Genomic DNA, 16090 nt, shown 5'->3' with positions numbered 1-16090 from the left:
TACAAAAAGAAAAGCTAGACTTAAAAGGAAAAAAACCGATTTTTTTCAGTGAATGATTGTAAATGACATGTGAAGTTTGAAACTCCAGATGATCTGCTAATTTTTAAGATGGACATCATGATGACCTACAATTTCTTAAAATTAACTTTGGTTGTTCACTTTTTATTGAAGCAGTTGATTTACAATGTTGTATTAATTTCTGGTGTTCAGCAAAGTGATTCAGTTATATGTGTATGTGTTTATATATATTAATTTTTAAGATTTAAACTTAGTATTTGCTTCCAAGAAGTGGATTTTAATTATTTTCAGTAAGTGGTGGTGGTGGTGGTTGCATAAGTTGGGGGAGATTTCGTTTAGAATCTCTGAGACACAGGTTTATAATTCCAGAGTTGGCACTCGAGAGAGCTGTGGCAGAGACATTGCTATGACTCAAGTGCTTCCCAACTAAGGAATGCATGTCTGGAAATTTCTTCTGAAGTGAACTGTTCTTTCTGCTGATAACTGTGGTGTTGAGAGTCACACTCTGCCCCACAATTTCCCTTGCTTTGTGGCTAGTCTAGACTATGCATCAGAAGTCATGTGTTCTGGCAGCTGGAGCCTTCTTTCCTAAGACCTTTTGAAAGCATCCATCTTTCACTTCTTCGTACACCTGCTGACAGTTTCTTAAATGGATCAGTGGTTTCCTGACTATTCTACAGAACTGATGACAGTTTGCAAGGGGGTATGAAAAATACCCTGGCCTTGAAGTTGTTTACACCAATATTCACAGATGATAAATTGGGCTGTCATTCTGATCTTACCATAGAGGGCAAAAAGGGGATTTAGTGGTGGCATTGATCACAGCCATACAAGATGCAAACGGATCATACATCCATTACCAGATTCCTGCCTTTGCCGCCATCTGTTCTTCTCCATCTCTGCTGAGGGTGGGTGAGGAAGACCTAGTGGGCAATAGGACGAATACACTCTGTGATCTGAGGAAAGGGCATCTAGGAAGCACAGCTGTAATATCCCACACTGGAGGCCTAAGAAAGTTTATGTACCTTCCTTATCCTAAAGAGAGTTTCTGTGCCTTTGGGGTTTTCAACTTAAACTGGAAGCTCTACTGTCTGGGGACTAGTCTATTAAACATACGTGTGTGAAGATAGGTGAAGAAAAAAATGGTCTCTTAGTGCTTGTTTCATGATTTTGTCTCTTTGGTTCACTTCCAAACAACTGAAATGTGTGGAGAGGCAGGCTAGATTATAGAGTTAAAAATATACAATGCTATATTTAGGGGTTATTTATTTCTGATTAAATCTCTATATCTCAGGTTCGCAACTAATGAGTCATCTGGATCATTTCTGCAAAGCAACTTCAGTGTGGCCGAACCAGATTCTTAGTCCTATGGTCGGAGAGAGTAAGGCTGGTGAAGTCTGGCCATGTGATTAGCCACTGTCCTGCTGATCAAGAATCACTGCTTTGGGTAAGTCAATGTTTCCTAAAATCTCAGGTTTCCAGGACCACCTGGAGAGCTTTATCAAAATATAAATATCCAGGTCCCACTCTAGCCCTGAGCAATAAGCATCTTGAAGCAGTGGTGGTGGGGCAGGACCTGGTTATCTGTTTTTTGAAAAATCAGCCCAGCTGATCCTGATGCCTTGACAGGTTTGGGGACAACTATCCTATAAGAGACAAGACATGAATGGAATGAGAATAGCATTTTTAATGACAAAAAGGCCACCTGACATGAAGGGAGAGACTCATGGAGGATTCAAAGTTGAGGTTTGATGAAGACTATTTTCATTGGATCAGAATTGTACTTACAAATCATTTGATCAAAGTTGGAATTTTTTATTGAGAATCAGAAATACTTACTTTGTTAATAGCAGCAGTGGCAAATGGAAGCATATATATTTTTCTGACTCTTTTTTTGTAGGAAAGTTCAGAAATGAACTTTAATTCAGAAGTTACCCTGAGGTAAAAGGCTGACAGAGGAAAGAAGTGAAATTGATGAAAATTGGCTATCTGATCTGTGGGCGGATGTGTGGATGAACAAGGGAAAGCATTGATCTAGCTGCTAAGTTATTTTCCGGATTATTGTTTTGTGCTCTCTGTGGTGACTCTGCCTTGAGAAAGACTGCAACAGGGTACTGACTATTTAAATGTTTAAGTAGTTACTTGAGATTGTATGAGGAGGCTGGGAGAGGGGTAGGAAGAAGCTGAGAAATTTGGGAGGAAACAAGGGTTAAATATCACTGCATAGAAATAAAGAAACAGATGTAGAGGATAAAACGTGTGGACACCAAGGGGGAAGGGAGGAAGTGGGATGGATTGGGAGACTGGGATTGACATATATACCTGCTATTATAAAATACATATAAAATAGATAACCCAGTGAGAATCTATTATATAGCACAGGTAAGTTTACTTAATGCTCTGTGATGACCTAAGTGGGAAGGAAATACAAAAAGAAATGACATATGTAGTGGGGCTTCCCTGGTGGCGCAGAGGTTAAAGCGTCTGCCTCCAGTGCGGGAGACCTGGGTTCAATTCCTGGGTCGGGAAGATCCCCTGGAGAAGGAAATGGCAACCCACTCCAGTATTCTTGCCTGGAGAATCCCCTGGACGGAGGAGCCTGGTAGGCTACAGTCCACGGGGTCGCAAAGAGTCGGACACGACTGAGAGACTTCACCTTCACCTTCATATTTATGACTGATTCACTTTCCTGTAAGGCAGAAGCTAATGCAATATTGTAAAGCAGCTATACTCCAGTTAAAAAAAAAAAATCACTGCATAGTCTGATAAAGCTTGAGGAGAAAGATTTTTATAGGGATAGGATGGTTCTGTTGCCCCCAGGTTTTGTAAGCCTGTTGGAACAATAGTGCAAGCTCTAGCTCATGTCCCACTTTAAGAATATAATAGCCAAGTTGACATTAGAATTGTAAAATTTTTGTTTTAGAAATTGTAGGTGTACAAATCTGGATTCCTTAGTTACAAAAATCCCCTTGGGAACTTCAGACCAGCAGAAAGGAGCCTGTCTTGTATTATGTAAAGTCCTCCTCATCAGAAGGGGCCCACAGATCTCATAGCTGGAGAATCATTTTATCTCCTGCAGAAACTGGGTAGGAAGTAACTGAAACTAGTTTTCTAAATAGTGAGGATCAAACCATTGGGAAGCCTTAGTTTGCAGTAGCAGAAGGACCAGAGCCCTGCTCTGTGATCTCCAAGTCCGGTTAAAGTTGTGCCATTGACTGAAGAGATAAGTGGTGATAAAGAGATAGAGAGCAGCTGGGCCAGGGCTGGTTCCAAATTAGGGAACAGCCCTAATTTGAACCCTGCTACCCTTATCCCCTTCCCCTCCTCTCCAAATTATGAATGCTTGTTTGTTTTCTAATACTGTTGACTTTCAAATGTAAGATCCTAAAGGAACAAAGAATGTTTCGTTTAAATGCTTTCATGTATATTTCCCAATACAGTGAGCACTGGTGGGAGGTGGTGCCCCCACAGCCCACCGTGGCCCAACAAGCTTCAGATTTTATTTATCTCCCTAAATCTGTGCTTTAAAAACATTCTAATTTATAAGATTTCTTGGAAGAAAATCTGGTGGGTTTCCGAGAAACTTCTTAGATATGCTAGTACCAAGCTGGAAAACACTTTATCTAAATGAACCTAGGTTTTCTTTTGCTGGGTATTTACACAGAGTTAATATATACAATGATCAATTATAAACATCACATTAATAAAGCCAGTTTAACTAGCATTTAAATTCTCTCATAGGATATATGTATGGGCTATGGCAAAGGATGTGACTAAATCACATGGATTTTTATTCATTATAAGAACTCTATTCAACACAATTAAGCAAGTGTTTGAGGAATATCTGGAAAGCTGACACAGTTTTCAAGGCACCAGAACAGTAGTGGAAGATCCAATAATTTTCTATAGTCCTGATACCCCCTGACCTGAAGGAAAAAGCATCTGATCCCAGGTCTTAGACTAACTTCACAGCCAGCAGCACAATAGCCTAATGAATAATGGTATCTGAGTGATAAATACATGTCAGAAGGAACTTAATGATAATGACTTACAAGCAATAATCTGATTTAGAAAAATATTAAATTAGGCCTAAATGGAAAATGGTGCTTGAACAGTTCCATTTGAGAGACCCAGACTGCATTCTGCTAAGCAGTGTTGGTGGGCAAAGGGCATTTCTTTGGGCTGTGGCAGGAGTGTGATTGATGCGGCTGCTCCTGCAAGCCTGCTAACCAACTTATTATTACAGCAGCTCTGAGGTTTGTCGCTGGGCTGTGCAAACAAATGATCGACATCATGTGGGAATGGCAGTAAGTGGAAGGGCCTTGGTGGAAAACATCGTTTGTGAAACGGCTTTTGAGCCCAGAAGTTAGCTACCGTGAGTGTAAAAACAAAGGTCTTTGCAAGAGAGACAGTGAGCAAAGCATGATGGATAATCTCGACCATGCGCGTAATTGCTTCCAGGTGTCTGGCCACTTTATTACTCTCGGGGTTATGCTACCACCCTGACAATATTTTCTTTCTCAAACACGATAACTCCTCAGAAGGCTGGTGCCAGCGGTTACTGTTACCTCCATCACCCTAGGTTTGACTTGGTTATAGCCCAGGCTCCAGACAACCGCCACATTAGGGAGATTTAATAAGGTGCGTGTATAAAATGGAGTTTAGGAAAAGCCAGCTGAGTGCTGGAAGTTTGCTTTCTCCATCTGGGTTATGTTGTCCACTGCTACAAGTCATGATAATTTTTTTAAAAGGCAGGTTTTCTTCTCCGCTGTATGACACTTTAAAAAATTTATGTATTTGTTTATTTATTTTACTGAAGTTTAGTTGATTTACAATGTTGTGTTATTTTTAGGTACAGCAAAGTGATTCAGTTGTGTGTGTGTGTGTATATATATATATAAATATATATATTTATATATATATAAAATATCCTTTTTCAGATTCTTTTCACTTACAGGATTTATGTATTTGTTTATTTATTTTACTGAAGTTTAGTTGATTTACAATGTTGTGTTATTTTTAGGTATACAGCAAAGTGATTCAGTTGTGTGTGTGTATGTGTGTATATGTATAAAATATATATGTATATTTATGTATATATAAAATATCCTTTTTCAGATTCTTTTCACTTAACAGGATTTTACAAAATGTTGAGTATGTTCCCAGTGCTATACAGTGGGTCCTTGTTGATTATATATTTTATATATAGCAGTGTGTATATGTTAATCCCAAACTCCTAACTTTAGGTAAAGTACATAGCTTTCTTTGTGTAAAACTGATTGGCTTTTTAATGCCTTTTTCAAAGATTTTTAGTATTCACAATTTAGTATTTAATGATTTAATTCAGATTTAAACAGAGTGAAAATATGGTGTGTTCTTGCCTGGATGTCAACACCTGGGAGTAAGAAAGTTCCAGAAGTTTTCTTAACCACCTGTTTTTCTAGGTTAGAAAATTGATCACAAAAGCTTAAGAATAATGTTGCAATTTCATTTCTAAAATGTTATCCCAAGAATAATCAATTCAAATCCTTATGTCCTTGGCATTTCTTAATACAGGCAGACTTAGGAACTTTGATCATCCAATACATGGTTTTAAAAACTGCTGAAAATACCAAAATCTTGTAAATTAAAATAAATACTAAGAATATGTTTTAGCTATTCACAGTCTTACTGCCCCTCAATCTGTAGAATCAACCAAGAGGGAAGGAATATTTTTTGAAAGTTGGAAATGACAGATTTGATGAAAAAAATTATGATATGAAGGATAAAACAATAACTCATCTGATCTATTTCACTTAAACATACTTTGATTTAAAACTTTCCTAAAAGAAATATAAATAAATATAAATATAAAATGTGTATATATAGTATTACTTTATACTTTATCCTATGAGTATTTTTATACTATTACTTTAAACTCTCACAAGAAAAGTGTTATCAAACTATGGGAATAATTTTACTTTTATTTAAATTGTTATTACTCTATTATTTTTTAAAAAACTTGGTTATCATGCCATCAGAAATAATCTTTCTTTCTAAACACAGACTGAACTGGTACCTGCAGAGTTAAAGTCCTGCCCCAGGGGCAGAGGAGGACATTACATTTCAGAGCACCTCCAGTTGGATCATCATTCACCCATCTTTTCATGTTTTTGGGTTCCTCTTCTCTTTTTTGACCTTATTTATTTTAGTCATTTGGACTTCCCTGGTGGCTCAGGTAGTAAAGAATCTGCCTGCAATGTGGGAGACCTGGGATTGATCCCTGGTTGGGAAGATTCCCTGGAGGAGGGCATGGCAACCCACTCCTGGAGAATCCACTGGAGAATCCCATGGACAGAGGAACCTGGTGGGCTACAGTCCATGGGCTTGCAAAGAGTTGGACGGAAACTGAGCGACTAACACTTTCACTTTCTTTCACACTTTAGTGATAATTCAGGAAGGAGCTCAAAGGTTAGATCTTACATACAAAAAATTCTAATGTAGTTTTACTCACATGGTTCAATCAAATTTTACGCTGAAGATGAATTGTGTTTGAGTACAGACCTAATCCCAAAGGATGCACTGAAGCATCACTTTTGACCTGGGTGAAGCTAAACACATCTGTGTATTGGCAGGGGGCCCACAGCAGAAAGCAAGATGGTTATTAAAAAATATAATAGTGTGGGAATTGCAATGAATTTTAATAAACTTATCTTTCTGCAATTTAAGTCCATTTCTTCTATAAGAATATATAGCTGTGTGTGTGTGTGTGTGTGTATATATATATATATATATATTTATATATATATATATATATATAATGGTCCTCCTTCTTAATAAAAGATGATCACAATAACTTTTTACTGTTCCAGTGTGCCAGCAAAAGACTTATTTTGTACAAAGCAATTTAAATGGGGACCTGCAGTAAACCATTTCACATGGTCTTTAGTACTGCAACAGTTTTAATGATTTGTCTGAATTTGTTTTACATTCACCCTGACTGGAGTGGCAGGTTTAGAGTGGAGAACAGTTTGCAAGTAGGTCTTTCATACCTATGTGGCCCGGTTCTGCCTTTTTCAGGACACTATCTTTTGGCCTGCTTTTGTACATTCTGCCCTTGTTTGACAATGACTGATCCTGTTTTTTCAGACCCATTGGTTCCTGACCACCTCTTCCCATTCTCAAGTTGTTGAAAGCATTTCTGAGTAACAGTTCCTGACTCCTCCCCATGAGATGCCTGGAACCTCTGTGAAAATAAATGTCACCCATGAAATGCTTGGGTCCACAATGTGAACCCAGTTTAGGGCTTTCCTCTGTGACCATTACCTGAAACAGTTAAGAAGTCAAAGTGAAGAAGAAGCAATGGTAACTTTGGAAGAAGATAGCTGGGGAAAAAAATGTCTCCTCTTCATCCAGGACCTTGGAAAGGCTTTCAGCAAAGGAACCATGTCATGGGACTGTTACTTTTTTCTTAATAGTGTTGAGTATTCTAGAATAAGGCCCCTGAAAAATAGGCGATAAAAGTGAAAGCTTAATTGCTTATAGCAGGAGTGTGTATGTGTGTTAGCCACTCAGTCATGTCTGACTCTTTGTGACCCTATGAACTGTAACCCATCAGGCTCCTCTGTCCTTGGAATTCTCCAGGCAAGAATACTGGGGTGGGTAGCCATTCCCTTCTCCAGGGGATCTTCCCAACTCAGAGATGGAACCCACGTCTCCCGCATTGCAGGAATATTCCTGCAATGGCTGAGTCATAGAGACAGACCCCAGCTTCTTGGTGATAGCAGAGGTTTTACATGTCATACAGATGTCTGTGTTGGTCTCAAGAAACAGGAATGTGAAAAGGCGACTGACATAGGTTTAATTCAACAGTTCTGTTTTCAGAAGCAGATTGCTGGGGTGGAACCAGTTTAGGAAAAGCGTGTTTTGTGGCCAAAAAATAAATGGTAGTTTGGACTTGTTTCTTACAATTCTTCTTACCTATGGGCTATGGAAAGATCATAAACTGTGTCCACAGCACCGACTTCCTCTTGCTCCTTGCACACCTCATTGGATAAATCCACCAGGACTCTGCCTCCATGTTTTCTACCTCTAAGACAGGATGCTTGCATTTTCTCTGTCTCAATATTCCTCCAGCTCTGCTTAGCCAAACCTTGACCATTCCAATTAGCTTAGCTCAATGTCGTTTCCTGACATTTTTGCTGATCACCTTGACAAGGACTGATTTCTCCTTCTGAAATCCCTGTGGATTGATTGTAACACCACATAACATTTACTCCCTATACCATTCCAGTGCAGTTATTTTTATATTTATCTTAGTCCTTCTATTGGATTTATAATTACTTAGTGGAGAGAAAATTCGTAAGTGGCAGGTACTGTTTTAATCACTCTTTGTATCTAATCTCTTTTAATCCTGGTGAGAGATTTCTAATCTAGGCATTATGGTCCTCATTTTTTAAATGAAGAAACTCATTTTAAAAATGAGGCCCAGAGAGCTGAAGGGGTTGGTGGAGTCCCAGAAGTGATAATGGGGAAGGAGGGGATTTTGATTCAGGTGTGTGTGGCTGCACAGACCGTAGTCTTCCAAATATTTTACACTGATGCTTTCAGAGCAGAGATAGGAAATCATTTTAATCCTCTCCAGAGACTATTACATAAATCATTGATTTAATTAGCAATTTTCACTAATCATTTGGCATTTGGCTTTGTAAACATTGTATTCTGCTTGAAGTGGTTAAAGATGACATTGAAGAAAAAGGAATGTGTTTTGTATTTGACATTGTGGTTAATTAATGACATGTCATTTTAACAGCATAGAGTTTAGTAATAGGATAAAATGATAGGAAAAACTGATCCATTGGACTGCTGCTGCTGCTGCTGCTGCTAAGTCACTTCAGTCGTGTCCAACTCTGTGCGCCCCCATAGACGGCAGCCCACTAGGCTCCCTCATCCCTGGGATTCTCCAGGCAAGAACACTGGAGTGGGCTGCAATTTCCTTCTCCACCACTGGACTAAAGGTCCTTAAATTTCTCCCTATCATTTTAGTGCATTCAAAAACAAGGATGAATTAAAGAAATGTTAGGGGCAATTAATTTATTTATTTAAAATACCACTGGCAAATAGGAGACACGATGTTCTGATTTCCTTGGATGTTTTATCTAACAGATTAAGCAGATATTGAACTCCAGGTCATCCTGAGAGCAAAGAAAGTACACACAGTTGGTCTGAAGTCACTATTTCTAGGGAAGGAATAATTTTGAGTGCAGTTTAATGTAATGTCCCTGGAATTGAGGTCCATCTCAGGGGAACATGACCCAGGTTGAAATAACAAGACCCAGTGCTCAATGGGCCATATGGCACCCTGAGGGCCAAGTGAAGAACAAAGCATCCAGGAGGTAGTGGATGAGACTACCCACTTTCCCCTCAAACTGATGAGGTCACTGGGGTTTCCAAAGGAGCCACTGGGCTTCCACAAGCAAGGAGAGAGGATAGCAACAGAGTCAAGTCTACAAAAGTCTCAAGGGTCAGACACCAAGTCTTCCTTGCTCATTCTCTTAATCCTCAGTACTCAGCAATTTGCTTGGTCCATCAGTTCAGTTCAGTTCAGTCGCTCAGTCATGTCCGACTCTTTGCAACTCCATGAATCGCAGCACACCAGGCCTCCCTGTCAATGACCATCTCCCAGAGTTCACTCAGACTCATGTCCATTGAGTTCATGATGCCATCCAGCCATCTCATCCTCGGTCGTCCCCTTCTCCTCCTGTCCCCAATCCCTCCCGGCATCAGAGACTTTTCCAATGAGTCAACTCTTCGCATGAGGTGGCCAAAGTACTGGAACTTCAGCTTTAGCATCATTCCTTCCAAAGAAATCCCAGGGCTGATCTCCTTCAGAATGGACTGGTTGGATCTCCTTGCAGTCCAAGGGACTCTCAAGAGTCTTCTCCAACACCACAGTTCAAAAGCATCAATTCTTCGGTGCTCAGCCTTCTTCACAGTCCAACTCTCACATCCATACATGACCACTGGAAAAACCATTGCCTTGACTAGACAGATCTTAGTCGGCAAAGTAATGTCTCTGCTTTTGAATATATTATCTAGTTTGGTCATAACTTTTCTTCCAAGGAGCAAGCGTCTTTTAATTTCATGGCGGCAGTCACCATCTGCAGGGATTTTGGAGCTCAAAAAAATAAAGTCTGACACTGTTTCTACTGTTTCCCCATGTATTTCCCATGAAGTGATCGGATCAGATGCCATGATCTTCATTTTCTGAATGTTGAGCTTTAAGCCAACTTTTTGCTCTCCTCTTTCACTTTCATCAAGAGGCTTTTTAGTTCCTCTTCACTTTCCGCCATAAGGGTGGTGTCATCTGCATATCTGAGGTTATTGATATTTCTCCCAGCAATCTTGATTCCAGCTTGTGCTTCTTCCAGCCCAGTGTTTCTCATGATGTACTCTGCATATAAGTTAAATAAGCAGGGTGACAATAGACAGCCTTGACGTACTCCTTTTCCTATTTGGAACCAGTCTGTTGTTCCATGTCCAGTTCTAACTGTTGCTTCCTGACCTGCATACAGATTTCTCAAGAGGCAGGTTAGGTGGTCTGGTATTCCCATCTCTTTCAGAATGTTCCACAGTTTATTGTGATCCACACAGTCAAAGGCTTTGGCATAGTCAATAAAGCAGAAATAGATGTTTTTCTGGAACTCTCTTGCTTTTTCCATGATCCAGCGGATGTTGGCAATTTGATCTCTGGTTCCTCTGCCTTTTCTAAAACCAGCTTGAACATCAGGGAGTTCACGGTTCACATATTGCTGAAGGCTGGCTTGGAGAATTTTGAGCATTACTTACTAGCATGTGAGATGAGTGCAATTGTGCGGTAGTTTGAGCATTCTTTGGCATTGCCTTTCTTTGGAATTGGGATGAAAACTGACCTTTTCCAGTCCTGTGGCCACTGCTGAGTTTTCCAAATTTGCTGGCATATTGAGTGCAGCACTTTCACAGCATCATCTTTCACGATTTGAAACAGCTCAACTTGTATTCCATCACCTCCACTATCTTTGTTCGTAGTGATGCTTTCTAAGGCCCACTTGACTTCACATTCCAAGATGTCTGGCTCTAGATTAGTGATCACATCATCATGATTATCTGGATTGTGAAGATCTTTTTTGTACAGTTCTTCTGTATATTCTTGCCACCTCTTCTTAATATCTTCTGCTTCTGTTAGGTCCATACCATTTCTGTCCTTTATCGAGCCATCTTTGCATGAAATGTTCCCTTGGTATCTCTAATGTTCTTGAAGAGATCTCTAGTCATAGTTATATATAAAAAAAGCTTGTCGGATGAATGGCTATTAGAAGTTGCATGGAGCTGTGCATTTGCCAACATACAAATCATGTTCTATAAAATGTGAACTAGCATATTGTATGAGACCAAAAGACCCATTATTTATGAATGCTTGTGAGACTTTTTCAAGATTATTCTGAGTTAGGTCGGAGGGAAGTGAGCTGAGGGACAGCAATTTTCAAGGTAGGAGCTAACCTGGCCCTCAGTGTTTCTTTCTCATCTCATATTTACCCTGGGTAGGATGGATCAAGAAAATAAGAACATGCTTATATATTTGTGCTGAGATTTCTATCATGGGAAATAGTTCCCAGATAATAAGATGAGTGGTCTTGGAAACTATTTTTTGTCTTTTTCAAGGATCGTTAAGTAAATAAGTTTTTCCAAGTCTTAAAGGGGCCCCGCCCCTGGAGGAGGGCATGGCAGTCCACTCCAGTATTCTTGCCTGGAGAATTCCATGGAGAGAGGAGCCTGGTGGGCTACAGTCTGTAGGGTTGCAAAGAGTCAAACATGACTGAATGATTGAGCACTCATGCATGCAAAGGGGCCCCAATATAGTCAGAAAGAGTTAATATAACTTCCCCAGATTCTTGATATAGTCCTAGGGAATGACATGGTCTCAAGAGAAGCTATGTCCAAATTTAGTTTACAAACACAATAAAACCATCTCTGTGGTAAAAGATTTGAAGACATTATAAAATTATTTAATTAGGCCCTGAATTTAGCACCCATTTAGCTTACCATCTATAGTCTGGTATAATACTTCTAAGACTGCTGACTTTGAAATCCATCTTGAGCTTGTAAGCTTTTTAAAAACCCCATTTCCTTAAAAGGAACGAGAAGCCCTGCTTTTGTCCTTCATGGAGGAATCTGCACAGGAAACAAAAGGTAACAGGGTTAGTTATTTGAAGCAGATTCTTGCTGTCTGCAGCATCATTGACTAAATTATATCTGCGGCTCCAAAGACAGTTTACTCAAAATAGATATAAGAGCTTTCTGTTGATCTTAGAGAACAAATGAAATCAAGACACACCATCCATCTTCTGCATTTCAGAATTCCTAGAAGATGCTTCTGTTTTTCTCTATTGAGACGTGATGTAAAAATTCATGGCAAAAGGCAGATGTTCTTAATTAGCACCTAGGAATATTGCTGATAGCCTATAAGCCTAGCCATTTGGTAGTCCCTAAATGAACCTGAGAAGCAAAGAAGTATTTTGAGAAAGGAGGAATGGAGAACCAGAGAAAAAGAAACTCTGTTAGACTGAGGAATGACCACAATTCTCAGTTGATGAATAAAGTTCTTGTTTCCCGGGAAGTGACATTTATTCAGAGGAAAGAAGCAAAAAGAAGGAGACTTAAACTGGAGACGTGATTTCCTTGGCTCTTAAGGCAGCAGCCAGACCCCAGAGCAGGGCGGTTTCCTGCACAGTATTGCAGAGAGTGTCATTATGTTGCACTCAGTGTTGGAGTTTGCTTATCTATTTATTTTTTGACAATGTCGATTAAGCCGATATGGGAGTCCAAGGTCCCTGACCAGGTGCTCACAGAGTTGTCCTCTGTGTCATTCGGTTCACCAGGGTCATCCATTTATCTATTGTTTAGAAACAAAGCATAATCAAACTCATAAAATGGTTAGGACTCATATCTAGTCCAGACGAACAGCCTAGTTATAAGGGAATTAGCGTCAAGGCTAGGAGGACAAGGTCAGGTCTTAGAATGATAGGTTACATGCTAGACACAATGGGAATAAGGTCAAAAATGGAAAAATCAAGGTCAAAGTTGGAAGTGAAGAAAGGTCACAGAGGGGATCACAGGGCAGGATGCCAGGGAAGCCACACTGATGCCTTTCTTCTCTCCTTCTTGAGAAGAAGTCAACTTGCCTTCTGTGACAGAATAATAATGCTTTAGATGTGCATATAACATTTATACATAAGAACTTTGCTTCTATGAACTATTGACTTTTAGAGAACTAAATGTTTACTTAAAATATTTTTCTTAAGAGTTTTTTTGCAACAAACATTTCTTTTGAATCTAAAATATAAATCCCATAAAAGCAAGGACTGGGTTTCATTCACCATTGAATTCCTAATGCACAGGGCAGTATAGTACCTCATAAATATTTATTAAGTGAAAGAAATAGAAAGGAAACTCTTATGTACCAGGCACTATGCTGGACATGCAAGCTCCAACTTTCAAGAGGTTTATTAGAAGATTTAGGACATATTCATAAATAACCAAACACAAGGGAGAAAATGGCATCAGAGAAGATCATACTCAGTGAGTTTACAGGGTGGATGGAGCCTTCCTTGTGGTTGGGAAGTGGGGCTGATAAAGGACGAGTCCATAAGATCAGTTTTAGTCTATTTAGGCTCTCTAGGATGGGGTGGGGTTTAGGAATGGCAGGGATGGAGAAAAAAGTATTCCAGGTCCCCAAAAATGCATGAATGAGGATATTTGAGAAAGTGTAGGGAACTTGAGTAGTTAATTTCAGCTAAAGTGAAAGCTATATGGTGGAAGATCATGGGAGGTAAGGTGGGGAATGTGAGTCAGGATAATTTGGTTGGATTGATCCCAGGAAGGAGTGTAAAGACCATAGTAATGAATTTGGGCTTTATTCTGCAGGATGGAGAGACACAGAGTTTTTGAAAAGGAGAGATGTGGCTAGGGTTGAACTTCTGAAAAAATGCAGTAGGCAGCAGGAGAGGAGATAAATTCCAGGAAACTGAGGCTAGAGGCAACTAGGGAGCCCTTCCCAGGGCCCAGGCAAAAAGCCATGAGCATTTGAACCAAGGTGAAGCAAGCAGGTGCACGTGGGAGGCATCACAGAAGGAGGGTTTCAGGTGCTGAAAGAATAGCCAGGTCTAACTGATGTAGAGTTGGAGTTGTCAGAGCGAAACTTGGGAGAGAAAGCAGGATAAGGAAAATGTTTGGAAGCCATTTTTATAGAGCTGTTGGTTGAGATGGTAAAATTGAGCCAGGCATCAAGTGAGTCAGAGTCAAATGAACAGGGAATCTAGGAGCACCTAAATTCATGAAGATGATTAAGTGGAGAAAGTGTAGAGGAAAGATGATCAGAGACATAGAGGGTGAGGAGCATATATGATGGAAACCATGGGAGAGGATTTCGAGAAGTGAGTGTTCATATCTTGTAATGAGGTAGGAAGGTGAAGATACAAGATGAGATAATACTCTATTGATGAAAAGTTCATGAGAGACACTGGAGAGAGGGCACAGTGTTAAAACTGAAGCAGTGCTACAGTTCACTAATTCTGGAAGTTTGGAGGTTAAGTGCAAAGAGGTGTATAATGCCTTGCCTGAGACCTAAAGGAATTGGGCACAATCTTATGGGTAGGACTGGTTTGTGTTTCCTGTTATGAATGGAAGGATGGAAGGAGGAGGAGAAAGAGAAAGATGGGGGAAATGGAAGGAGATGAGGGGGAGGGAGGGAAGGAGGGAGGCAGGAATACAGAGAAAATTGATGGAGCATTTGGAAATATTCTAGAATCATTGGGCAGTTTTTCTGATTCTTTCCAATAGGGCTTGGAAAAGAGGGCTTAGTAAATAAGAGATGTCAGATTATCTATTGACTATGGAGTGTTTACCTGAGCTCTGTTTTTGCCAAGGCCCCAGTTGTGTTTTTGCAGATATTTTTCCTTATGATTTCTTATCACTTATTGTTTGGAGTGTCCCTGGACTGTACCTGGTCTGCCAGTTTGGAAACAGACTTTTGGTTCCAAAAAACTTACTGTTGAAGTATTGCTATAACTTATTCATTTATTCATGTGAATGGTTCAGATTAGAATGGACCCATCGAGTTATTTTGTCCTTTTTAAGGGTTATTTCTGCTTGTCTCTTGGCATGGACTTGAGGTGCTTTTGAAAATGGAAGCCAATGCCAAAATTACATGCATATTCATAAACTATAAACAAACACACAATTATAGATACACAAACCGACACACCCCCTATAATAATAAAACTGAAACCAAAGACATCACACAAAGTACTCTTTTGCTTTGCTGGCAGAGGTTGTGGAAGGCTTTTTGTGATACTGGGCTCAATTTTCAGAGTTTATTACAAGTCGACAATTAAAGATAGTACACACAAAAGAATTATTCTCAGATGTAGGATTGCAGTACTGTTTGCAACTAAAATATGCAGTATCTGGGGTGCTGTTTGAGGTTCACCATCCAGTGCTTATAATTGTCTGTAGACCTGGCTGTGTTTTCAACATATTCTTGGAAAAGTTCCTTTATTTGCTTTTTAGCATTCATGGGCCTTTGCAATTTGTTCTCTTATTTGGACTGTATAAACAGCATCAAGATGCTTTTTGCCTTTCATTCAAACAAACAATGCCTTTGTAACTAAGAAGAAAATTAGTAACAGGTGAAAGTTTATTTTTAATGATGTTGAGATCAAATTGCTGTTTAACTTACAGAACAAATTCCTCCCACGTCTCTTTTAATGTTTCAAAATTATTTATAAATTAAACTTAACCTCTAAACATGCACAGAGTATAAAAATGGCCTCTTTATTCAGTATTACTAACAGAATACAAAGAATATTTCTTTGTTCTGACATTTTTATTTGCAATTTTATTTTTATAAAAACTTTCATTGTAAAGGTTTACATAGACTTGTTTGGAAGATTTTTAGTTTTGTACTTGTAGGTATATCAAAGTTTTGTGCTTAAAATTATGTTTTTATAAAAAATTTATATTAATGTTGCCACTCATTAGATATGTTTCATGTTTC

The sequence above is a fragment of the Ovis canadensis genome, chromosome 3, assembly GCF_042477335.2.
Source record: "Ovis canadensis isolate MfBH-ARS-UI-01 breed Bighorn chromosome 3, ARS-UI_OviCan_v2, whole genome shotgun sequence".
Classification (NCBI taxonomy): Eukaryota; Metazoa; Chordata; class Mammalia; order Artiodactyla; family Bovidae; genus Ovis; species Ovis canadensis.
This window is presented reverse-complemented; position numbering follows the sequence as displayed.